Raw genomic sequence first — 12,406 nt, 5'->3', positions numbered from 1 at the left:
ATGCATAATTTATAAATATTAGGTCATTCTCCCCATCTGACTTTGAAAACCTCCAAGGGTCCTACACTATTTATCCAAACTTATTACTAGCATACTTCATCTCTCTCTCTCCTCTACCCTGGGTCAATCCTTTTTCAAAACCTATCCAAAATATCTTCCCTTTATTTTTTGCTTATTTAAATTCAAAAAATTATATGGAAAAGGAGTAATACTGTTTGACCCCAGAGAAACAGAACCAGAAACAATAGACAGAAGTAAAAAGAAGCACATTAAGGCTTGATGTCAGGGAAAGCTTCCAGAGAATGAGAGCTGTGCAAAAGTTGGCTGAGTTACTTTGGGAGTTGGTTGACTTTCCTTCTGTGAAGACCAGAAGACTTACCCATTTGCTGTGTACCTTTCAGGCATGGGTGGAACTAGATGGTTGCTGTGCTCTCCCTGTCTCTCTCTCAACTCTATAATTCTCTGCCAATCTGAGTCTATGTTCAGTTCCATGCTGCAAGGAGGTCTCCAGATCCAAAGCTCTCAAAGTCATTATTTAGTGATTGGATTTACTGGATGTTTTAGTCAGACATTCAATGGGAGCTATTTTTAAGTTTCCTATAAAACCTGCAATATACTGTCTACTTGCAGGGGAACTGACCATGAGTAGATTCAACAAACTGAACTGTGCCTTTTCTAGTGTTTATAGTGAACCTTTAAACATCCCACCAAGGATTGAGGGTAGTCTAATTTAGGAAAAGCTGTGGGCATTATATATGTCTTATAATGTATTATAGCATGTTCTGGTTGCTTTGATAGGGGTTGGGGGGGCAGAACCTTACTTTCTATTAGACCAAGGTAATATGACTAGGGCATAGCTAAAAATTATGTAATCTGGGCTGGTCTAGACATGCCAAGTTCACCTAAGATAGAGATGCCTTTGAGAGGCCCTTGGAGCATGTCCAAATTGCTTAACATAAAGGCCTTCATCCCTACCATATGGGAACAGTAGGGATCAAGCCTCCTTTGATTGGCTAACTTCATCTTTAAAACTGGAGAAGCTAAGTCAATCATTCTTTTTTGTTGAACTCTTACTCTCTTTTCTACTGTGCTCTGTTTTGGCAACTGTTATCTGTTTTGACCAGAGGTTGACATCAGAGTTCACCCACAGCATGGGCACCAAGAACTGAACCCATGAGAGGGGAAGGATTTTCCTTCCCTGCTTCCTATGGATGTTGATTCCTATTCTATGTTGTTTATTCTTCTCAGTTTCAGGTACTATAGGTGAATTCAGGAGATGGTGACCTTGGATCCAGGATTGTAGGTGGGTCTAGCATGGAATATCTGAGAAATCTAGGGAACCATTCACTCAAGTCCAAGTTGGGACTGAGATTGGGCTTTATAAGGAGTGAGCTATACTATGAATATTTTAAACCCTTTCCCCTTCCCCAAAGACTGAGGACATGGGGAAGGTGGGGAAGGATTATGCCTCCCCAACATGTTTTGGGAGCAAGTTTATAAATTTGTGATTATATCTTTTGAAATAAATATTTCTGTGTTAATAATGGTTCTGGGGTATAAGAGAATACCTCTATGAGGGAACACTATCAGGGGAGGCTGGAGCTATTTGTAGAGAGATTAGATCCTCAAAACCTTTAAGGATCCTGGAGAACCTCTGGAGGTGAAATGTAACCTACCTGACCTTTGGGTAGTGGAGGCCATGGGTATAGTGTATTATGTTAACTTAAATATAAGGAGAAGTTGATGCTTTTACCAGTAAGAAGTTCAGAACTGCCCTCATTTGGAAAACAAATATATTTCCTAGACTGATGAGATGTCACGGCCATGCCAAGAGAATCAGAGCTGGAGTGTAGAAAGTCACCCACAGGGGGCAGAGTCAAGATGGCGACAGGAGAGGATCATCTCTTAGGTGCTCTCTCTCCCCTATTTCTAAACTTATAAAATAAGGACTCTAGCTAAATTTTTGAGAGACAGAAACCACAGAGGGATCCAGTGAGGCAGTTCTTGAGGCAGTTCTCCAGCCCAAGGTAACCTGGAAGAGCAGAAAGGCTCCACTCCACAGGGTTAGAAGGGTGGCCTGCCAGAGTGAAGGAACTTCAGCCTCCCGGAGGCAGCCCTGCAGCTCACAGCTGCGGGAGCAGTTTCCTGACCTATACCCTCAGGGGGCACCAGACATAACTTGGGGGATCAGTGGGGTGAACTCTGCCAGAGCCAGTATGTGAAGCCCAGCCCTTAAGGTACTCAGCAAGCAGTGTGGCCAGGGCAGCCCAGATCCAGGAACTGGAAGCAGGTGGAGCCGGTAAGCAGAAGCCCCCAGGTGTGAGTGCTGAGGCTAGGTAAGGGAGTGGAGAGAGACTGCTGAGGTCTGTCCTCTGTCCCTGGAACAGGACTCTGGGACTCTGACCACATTTAGATCCTGGTTGCAGTCTAGGCCTATCATAGAACAGCAGCGCCCCACCCCCACCTCAGCCCCGTGGCAGAGGGGTGTGCTTGTGGTCATTCACAGACCAGGAGGGAAGACAGAGACTCACACATGGAGATCCTTGTGAGGGGTGCCCAAATAATACTCAAAAGCTCAGGAAGCATCCCAAGACCAGGCACAGGCTGGACAAATGAGTAAATAGAGAAAAAAGAGGAACACCATTGAGAAATACTTTGTCTATGATCCTAAGAAGGATCAAAACACTTAATCTGAAGATGAGGAAGTATAAACTCCTGCATGTAAAGACTCCAAGAAAAACAGAAATTGGTCTCAGGCTATGACAGAGTTCAAAAAAGACTTTGAAAATCAAGTGAGGGAGATAGAAGAAAAATTGGGAAAAGAAATGAGAGAGATGCTGAAAAAACATGAAAAAAGAAGTCAACAGCTTAGTCAAGGAGATCCAAAAAAATGCTGAAGAAAATAACATGTTAAAAACCAGCTTAGGTCAAATGGATAAAACAGTTCAAAAAGTTATTGAGGAGAAGAATGCTTTAAAAAGCAGAATTGACCAGATGGAAAAAGAGATAAGAAAGCTCTGAGGAAAACAAATCTTTCAGATGTAGAATGGAACTGAGGGAGGCTGCTGATTTTATGAGAAATCAAGACACAATACTTCAAAACCAAAGGAATGAAAAATTAGAAGAAAATGTGAAATATCTCATTGAAAAAACAATTGATATGGAAAAAAGATTCAGGAAAGATAATTTAAAAATTATTGCAATACCTGAAAGTCATGATCAGGAAAAGAGCCTTGACATCATTTTCAAAGAATTACTACAGGAAAATTGCCCTGATATCCTAGAATCAGAAGGCAAAATAGAAATTGAGAGAATCCACTGATCTCCCCAAGAAAGAGAGTCAAAAAAAACACAACCTATAGCCAAGTTCCAGAACTCCCAATTCAAAGAGAAAATACTAGAAACAGCCAGAAGGACACAATTCAAATATCGTGGAGCTGCAGTCAGGATCACACAGGACTTAGCAGCAACTACATTAAGGGCTCATAGAGCTTGGAATATAATATTCTAGAAGGCAAAAGACAACCAAGAATCAACTACCCAGCAAAACTGAACATCCTCTTCCAGGGAAATGATGGACTTTCAATGAACCAGGGAAATTTCAAATGTTCCTGTTGGAATGTCCAGAGCTGAACAGAAAGTTTGATCTTCAAATACAGGACTCAGATGAAGCATAGAGAGTGGAGGAGACTTAATGATGATGAACTACATGTATTCCTGCATAGAAAAATGATACTGATAATACTCATATGAACCTTCTCATTTAATAGAGCAGGCAGAAGGAGCTTTTATAGATGAAGCACAGAAGAGAGCTGAATTTGAAGATATAATATAGTGTAAAATGGAGTCAATGGCTAAAAGAGAAATGTAATGGGAGTAAGAGAAAGGAGAGGTGGAATAGGCTAAGATATTTCATACTATGAGATTTTTTTATTACAATGAGCTATTGCAATGATATGGATGGGGGAAGGCAAGGGGGAATGAGGAAACCTTCGCTCTCATCTGAGGTGGCTAGGAGAGGAAACAGCATATATATATATATACACTCAATGGGGTATAGACATCTAGAGTAAGAAGGAGAGAAGGGGGATAGGGGAAAGGGGGGGATGTGAATAATGGAGGAGTCTTTTTTACTTCTTTTTTTTTTAAGGTTTTTGCAAGGCAAATGGGGTTAAGTGGCTTGCCCAAGGCCATACAGCTAGGTAATTATTAAGTGTCTGAGACCAGATTTGAACCCAGGTATTCCTGACTCCAGGGTGGGTGCTTTATCCACTACACCACCTAGCCGCCCTCTTTTTTACTTCTTGCAAGGGGCTGGGATTGAATGGCCTGTCCTGGACCATAGGGCCAGGTAGATGCTGGGCCTAAGGGGTGGTATGGGGGCTCGGGGCCTCTTGGTCCCAGGGCTGGGGATCTGTCTGCTATGCCACTCAGCTACCCTACACCACATTTAAGAAGAAGGACAGAGTGAAAGGAGAGAGAAAATATAATATATGGTAGTGGGGAAGTATGAATGGAGGGAGTTGCGAGCTGCAATGGCAGAAAAATATGGAAGTAGCTTTTGTGATGGACTTATCATAAAGAATGTGACCCACCCACGACAGAGTTGGAGGTGTTGGAACACAGACTGAAGCACATTTTTCATTATTATTATTATCTTGGGGGGGGTTGCAGGGCAAATGGGCCTGGGTGGCTTGCCTGGGGCTGCACAGCTGGGTGATTGTTGGGTTTCTGAGGCCGGATTTGGACCTGGGTGCTCCTGGCTCCAGGGCCAATCCTCTGTCCACTATGCCACCTAGCCACCCCTATTATTATTATTATTATTATTATATTTTATTTTATTTTGGGTCTTTTTTTTTGTTTGTTTTTGCAAGGCAATGGGGTTGGGGTGGCTTGCCCAGGGTCACACAGTTGGGTGATTGTTGGGTGTCTGGGGCCCGGTTTGGGTTCGGGTGTTCCTGGCTCCAGGGCCAGTGCTCTGTCCACTGCATCACCTGGCTGCATCTATCATTATTCTATCATTATCATTATTATTTTTTAAATTTTTTTCTCTTTACTTTATCGCTCGTGCGGGTCTATATTTTTTTGGGGGGGTATTATGTTTACTCTTAAACAAGAATATTTTAGTAGTGTATAAAAAACATCATTTGTACAAAAATAAGTATATGTATATATATATATGAAGAAAGTGACCTATATTCCCTGAGAACCAATGAGAACTTAGTACTATGGGAGCATTCCTCCTCAGCAGCTTAGTGTGTGTGCTACAGTCATTAGCTAAAGTAATCCTTGCCCAGAGTCTGACCCTTCTTATTAAGTAGGATTACATTGGTGACTAGCAATGTACCTGGTGTTTATTATTATTATTATTATTAATAATAATAATAACAATAATACACTATATGAAGAACTATAAAAATACTATATTTTATAAAGTACTAAAATAATAATTAGTACTATTAATAAAAATAAAATATTTATTATACAGAGAAATATTTATCTGTTATGTATGCATCTTAACTAGAGTAGTAGCTTCTCAAAGGCAGATTTGCTATCTTAAACCCATACATAACCTGTCACCCACATCTGGAATGCTTTCCAACCTCATGTTGGCTTCCTTGAAGCTTCAGCTTAAACCCCATCTTCTGGAGGCAGTCTTTCCTAGTTCCTATAGTTACTAATGCCTTCCAATCCATCATGTACCTGCTCAGTTGTTTGCCATATATATAACACACACACACACACACACACACACACACACAAACACACGTGCATGTTTCCTCTCCTAATAGAAATAAGCTCTTTGAAGTCTAGACACTAGATTTCATGATTGTCCTTGTAGTCCCATGTCTAGGATGGTGCCTGGCACCTATTAATCATTTAATAAAAAACTGAGAAAAGCTTCTATCAGTCTTGCCCCCCCCCCATATTTTATCATCTATCCAGGTTCAGACCCATCTTCTTCACTCTTTCAGCTCAAACTGTTCTAAGTCCTAGTGGCACTAAAGGTTTGTTCCATATAATTTAGCTCTTAATTGTGTTGCCTTATTTTGCTTATGTCTCATCCAGTGATCTTGGTTTATTATTTTATTTCTGTTTATTAAATTTATTATCTTTTTTTCCTTTTTATTTAAGGCAATGGGGTTAAATGATTTGCCCAAGGTCACATGGCTAGGTAATTATTAAATGTTTGAGGTTGGATCCGAACCCAGATCCTCCTGACTCTAGGGCCATTGCTCTATCCACTGCACCGCCTAGCTGCCCCTATTAATTTATTATCTAACATGTGCAAGGTATGTGGGTGGGGGGCACAAAGAAGATACATTGTAGTTTCTTGTATGTTAGTTTTGTGCCATCAACTAAATTTAGATTATAAACTGCTACAGAGCAGAAATTTATATCTTACTCTTTGCATCCCAGAATGCCTAGAATATGGTGGTTATTTAGTAAAGATTATACTTACATTATTTCTAAGATATTGTGGCACCCCATTGATCAGATTCTGTTAAGGGAATGGAGCTTCTCTCATGATATTTTCTCATGTAATTGATTTGAAGTTTACTCCTTTAGTGTCCGAAACTTTTTTGTATTTTACCCATTTTGGAAAGAATTATTTCTAAAATGTATTATACATGTCCTTGTTTTCTTAAACAGAGCATGCTGAACATAACCTTGTTTTAATGACAGACTCCTCATGATGTTCGATTAATTACTGTAACATAGTGATGCCCTTAGGAGCAAGTGAATGTGTGGGCTTTTTGTCCCTTCATTAAGTAGTGGCTATACTTTTTGTTCTTTCATCAGTTTTGAAAAATAGTTCTCTAGTATCTCCCCTTAGTTGTTAGATTGTCACATACCTGCTTCAACTTTCAAATTGGCCACACCTACTCTGTTGGGAAATGGGAAGCCAATTAAACTTGGTAGCAACTATTCACAAATTAAGAGTAATCAGACTTGGAATCAGGAACTGAGGGACTTTTCTGTCTAAAATAGTTGAGTATTTATAGCATGGACTTTGTGGCATTATTTTTGCTACTGAGAGACATTTTTTTTTCCCTTTTTCTCTTAATTCCTAATTTTTGGCTAGTTGAACTAGCCAACTAGTTGAAGTTGCTAGATAAGTGAGTGGCTTTGGGATAAGTGCCTCTCTGCCTTTAAATAGTTTGGAGACAAGTTAGGAACAAAACAGAGATAAGCAACAAATTAAAGAAGAATGCAAAACTAAAAAAGAAGTTCAAGATAAAAGTCTCAGATTTCATAAGTCAATAGATGACTAACTATCTAATGCACAAAGTAATAAGTTATATGAGAGTTCAGAGGTAAGACTGAAGACTAGGGTAGGCTATAGAGATGATGGTGGGGGATACTAAAGAACTTGACCAGTAGTTTATAATGGGAAGAACAAGACATGTATATATGAAAAGTTATATAACAGGACAGGGCAGGACAGTAATGAGAAAAGAGCTATCTCAGCTGAAAGATCTAGACTGTAGTAATCAGTAAACTCGGTTTGGCTGCAGGAGAGAAAAGAGAAGAGACAGCTGAGGAAAAGAAAAAAGTCTTCAATTTGGATACACGGAACTAGAGGTCATTGGAGACAGAGGATGCTTGCACCTAGAGACTTGGATAAGGTGTCTAGGAGTTATCCTAGATGACAGCACCTGCCAAATGGAGACCAAAAAGCTTCATCCAAAGCAGGTAAGGTGGTGATATTCATATTTCTCCTATCCCCAACACATTTCTTTTTGAAAAGGCCACAGTCTGCCTGGTTTGTGGCCTTGCTCTAGGTAAAAAGTCTAGGTTTTGGTGTGATGTAAACCCAGTCTTCAAGATTACAGACAAAAGGACAGCCACCAACAGAGGCTAAGCTGGAATTCTTTGGCACATGTTTGAGGGGTATAGCCTGTTTTCTACCATCTTCCCTAGTATATCTCTGAATCACTAAGAAGGAATAAAACTCCTTCAGGTTACTCTTCAGGGAAACTGAAGGTTTCAAAGTAATTTCCTGGAATGTTAAGGAAGGTGTTAGGCAATAATGGTCTATGGGCTGGAATGGTTACTTGAGTTTTAGTTGTTGGGCCTCTCTTCTGAGGGTTACCTTATAGTGAATCAGATTCGCATTTGCATACTCCCAAATGTTCTAGACATGTCAGTCATCCAGGGAATCTAAATACAACCTTCAGCTCTTGCTAAATGCTGAGGGAGAGGGTGTGTGTGTGTGTGTGTGTGTGTGTCTGTATAAGGGGTTGTAGCACAGTTTAGGAGGTTTAGAGCTGAGAAACTTGAGTCCCCCTATGAAACTGAAAATCTTCTGCAAGAATAAACAATGCAGTAAGGCTAAGAAAGGAAGTTGTAAATTAGGGGAAAAGATACTTCATATATCTCAGATAGGAATTTGATATATAAAATGTATAAGATCAACAAACATAGATAAATAATGAAAGGTTATAAATTAGTGGTTTTCAAAATAAGAAAGGCAAACTCTTAATAACCATATGAAATATTTCTCTAAAACACTATCAAGAACAATGTGGGGTGGATAGGTGGCACAGTGGATAGAACACTGGCCCTGGAGTCAGGAGTACCTGAGTTCAAATGTGGCCTCAGACAAGGGTGGCTAGGGAAATGACTGGTTTAGGAGAAATTTACCCTGTGTACCCACATATTTCTAGGTAGAGTCTACCTTTACACAGGGCCTACCAGAGAACAGCTTAAGTCAGTGGGAACCACTGGAACTTCTAGATGGTAAAGGGGATGCAAGCCCAGTGGGGCCTGGAGTCAGGAAGACCTGAGTTCAAATTTGGATTAAGACACTGTGTGTGTCTTAATGTGTGACCCTCATCATGTCACTTAATTCCTTTAATAATTTTGTTTTATTGCCTGATTGCTCTGTTTACAGAGCTCCTAGCTCTATAAAATGGGAATAATAACAATAGCACATACCTCCTGAGGTTGTAATGATCAAATGAAATAATAATTATATAAAGTTCTTAGCATAGTGCTCCTCCTCCTCCTCCTCTTACCACCACCACCACCACCACCACCACCACCACCCACTATTGCCACTACTACACTACCACCATCACTACCACAATTACCACTCCCACTCCCATTCCTATTTTCTCTGCCACCACCACACTACTACTACTACTACTACTACTACTACTACTACTACTACTACTACTACTATTACTACTACTACTAACTTCTACTACTTGTAGCTGGAGCTCAGCATAGACATGGGTGACTATATTTAGCCTTGCTTATAAATTGAATTTATTTCAACTCTTAACTGGCAATGCCCTTATTTCTGGATGTCCTGTGTAAAACAGAGCCAGTGTCTTTATGAAAACTGAAAGTACCTGGAGGGGCAGAACAAGAGATTGAATGAGAAGAAATAAGGTATTAAGGAGTAGGTACAGGAAGAATCAGAGGTGTAGTAAGTGTAGATAGAGAAGGTGCTGAGAGGCGGGGGCGGGGGTAGGGGAGGTGTATGGTAATTCTTTGTGGTTTCCTTAGGATTTTTTCCCTCTCCAAATGAACTTCTTAGAATTATTTAATAAATATGGTAGATTTGTGTCCAAAAGGCAGGGGAGAGTGATAGGACCTATCGATTTAAAGCTAGAAAGGATCATTAAACCTAACCCCACCCCCATTTTATAGATGAGGAAATGGAATCTTACAGAGTTGAAGCAATTTGAATAGATCCCCTGTCCCCTGGGTTAGTAAGATATGAAAGAGATTTGAAGCAGATTTTATCATAGAATCTGCCTCCCTTACTCTGTCAACATTATAAGATCTCTTTGAGAGGAATTATGTCATGATAAAATTTCATTAACAAAAAAAAAATCAGTGCTTTCCCAGTGATGTGATATGATATCAAATTAAGAGACATTATGATCTTCAAAGATGCAAAATGATTTTCAAGGCAAAATATTATTGGAGAGAGACACATAGTCCCAGCATATTACCAATATTTAATGTCTTATATTGAAAATTGGTATGTAAAACATGATAAGAGGACTTGGTGGGGAGGGTACTAACTTCTGCACAGAAATTGTGTTGCTTTTTGTTTTTTTTTTTTACAAATACAGTCTCATTTGATCCTCACAACAACCCTGTGAGGTAGGTACCATTATTATCTCCATTTTACTATTGAGGGAACTGAGGTAGGTGGAGATAAGTGACTTGTCCAGGATCACATAGCTAGTAAGTGTCTGAGGCTGGGTTTCAGCTTATCTCTTCCTGATTCTAAGCCCAGCACTCTATTCATTGTGCCATCTGCTACCTTAAAAGGAAATAGAAATTTCACAAAGGAGTTACTTGATCAGAAAAGGTGGTCAAGTATTACAGATGAGAGATCATGGATAATTCAAGTCCTACACTGGTACCTCCAAAATATTGCTATTTACAGAAAAAGGTCTCTAGGTGGTAGAGTGGCCAAGTAACCTTGGGCATGTCATTTAATGTCTTGTGTCTCAGTTTCCTTACCCATAAAATGAGAACAATAATAGCACTTACAAAGAGTGGTTGTGAGGATCAAATGAAATCATATTTATAAAGTTTTTAGCCTATGTGCAGCACATAGTAAGCATCATACAAATGCTTAGTCCCTTCTCTTCTTCCCATTTTAGAAGATTTATAAATGAATGAAGGATGAAAACTGCTTAAATGAAAAGGCATGGATAGGTTGAAATATATCCTGGCAAAAGGAATCCCTAAATTAATGAGATTACAGATTCTATCAAAGTACAAGTATTATAATAATGATACCTTACATTTATATAGTTCATTACTATCAATGATATCTCACCTTTCTAGTATATACAAAACACTTTCACAGACATCATCTCATTTGGTCCTACAGGAAATAGGTAGGATAGGTATTATTATCATCTCCATTTTACAGTTATGAAAACTGAGGTTAAGAGAGTTTTTTAAAATCTAGTTAGGAACAAAGGAGATGGTTGGTAAATGGTACAATATAAAGAGAATGGGGTCCAGAGTCAGAAGACCCATGTTTGAATCCTACCTCTGAGGTCTATTACTTGAACACTTCTGAGAAAATCAGTTAACTTTCTTGGACCTTTGGTTCCTCAGATCTGTAAAATAAGGGAGGCCTCTAGCTCTATGATCTTTTGATCCTAAGAACTCAGGTCTTCAGACTCAGTGCCCTTTACATGGTCTAACATGCCACTTTCTTTGATAAACAGTCTTTATATCTAGAATGTTACTTTATAAAGTACCCTGTATGCAGTAGCTGCTTAATAAATATTTGCTGATTGAATTAATAAATGAAAAAGTCCATAAGGTCACCCATATCTTCCTGCCTCCATTTTTTTCAGGACAAACACTCCTCTTGGGTGGGACAGGGTGCTGGTCTGAAAAGCAGTGGGTCCAGACCTGATGTGTTTTTCATGAAGGCAAAAATGAACCCCTTCCTAGAACTGCCTTTAAGGCATTTAAAGTGTCAGCTAGAGACCAAGGATTAGGGGATAGAAATAAGAGTCTGTAGTTTATATACCAGAGCCTCACACAAATGTCATAGATAAAGGCTTCAGCTCTTCTCTTTGCCCTTATAGTGAGAGAGATTTTTTTTTCCTTTACTGAAGGAAATTTCCAAAGCCTAAATTCAGTTACGTGACAGTTCTTGGCACACATTCTTGTCTCACTTGTCCAAATCTCTACTGTAGCCAAGAAGCCCTCCAAGGCTACATCTCAGACTTCAGAGACCTCAGAGGCCCCTACTCACTTCTTTTCACCCAAACCTCAATTCGATGCAGGGCAAAGACACTATCTTCAGGCAACCAAGGGAGGAGGTAGCTAGGGCAGAAGAAGTAACAATAATCTAGGGTGATAAATAAAGAAAACTGGGGTAGAACTATTTGCTCCAGGGGGAGCAAAAATGGGATTCTTTTGAGGGTTATATTCAGTTTAATTTCCTGGTTTGGTTAAAAAATAACCAGGCCTACAACTCAAAGGCAAAGTCCAAGGGGGTTATTTTTAACTTTGAACCAGATTCCATCATCTCTACATATCTTTCATCTTGGTCCTCACTCAAAACCCCAGGATAACCCAAAGAAGTCCCTTTGAGGGAATTATGTTCTCTCCCTTTCCTAAATTTAGGCTACCCTCCAACATTTTCCTAAGTTTTGCTCCTAAAATTCTCTGCTTTCTCTCCTTCCATAGTTTATTCAAGGAGCCAGTCCTCAGGCACTCAATTGAGCTCAGAAAGTATGAGTTATTGTAAAGGACAGGATTAGTTAGATTTGAAGATGATTTCTCAAGGGATTTTTTTCAGGCTTTCCAAGCCCAGAAGCAGATATTTCCCCTACTGCCTCTAACCATCTATCGGTCCTTTATAGCCTTTTATTTCAAAGACTAAACCCCAGAGGGCAGTCAGAGT

The 12,406-nt window shown here is 39.6% G+C and overlaps 1 protein-coding gene across 1 annotated transcript in view; it reads right to left on the bottom strand.

Annotated features, from left to right (window-relative positions):
* The window catches only part of VDR (vitamin D receptor), a 108,210-nt gene that overhangs the window by 32,614 nt on the left and 63,190 nt on the right, over positions 1 to 12,406 (bottom strand). The gene's annotated exons all lie outside the window — the stretch shown is intronic.

Source organism: Macrotis lagotis, chromosome 2 (genome assembly GCF_037893015.1).
Source record: "Macrotis lagotis isolate mMagLag1 chromosome 2, bilby.v1.9.chrom.fasta, whole genome shotgun sequence".
NCBI lineage: Eukaryota > Metazoa > Chordata > Mammalia > Peramelemorphia > Peramelidae > Macrotis > Macrotis lagotis.
Note: the sequence above shows the minus strand (reverse complement) of the source record. Positions and strands in the feature narration are given on the sequence as shown.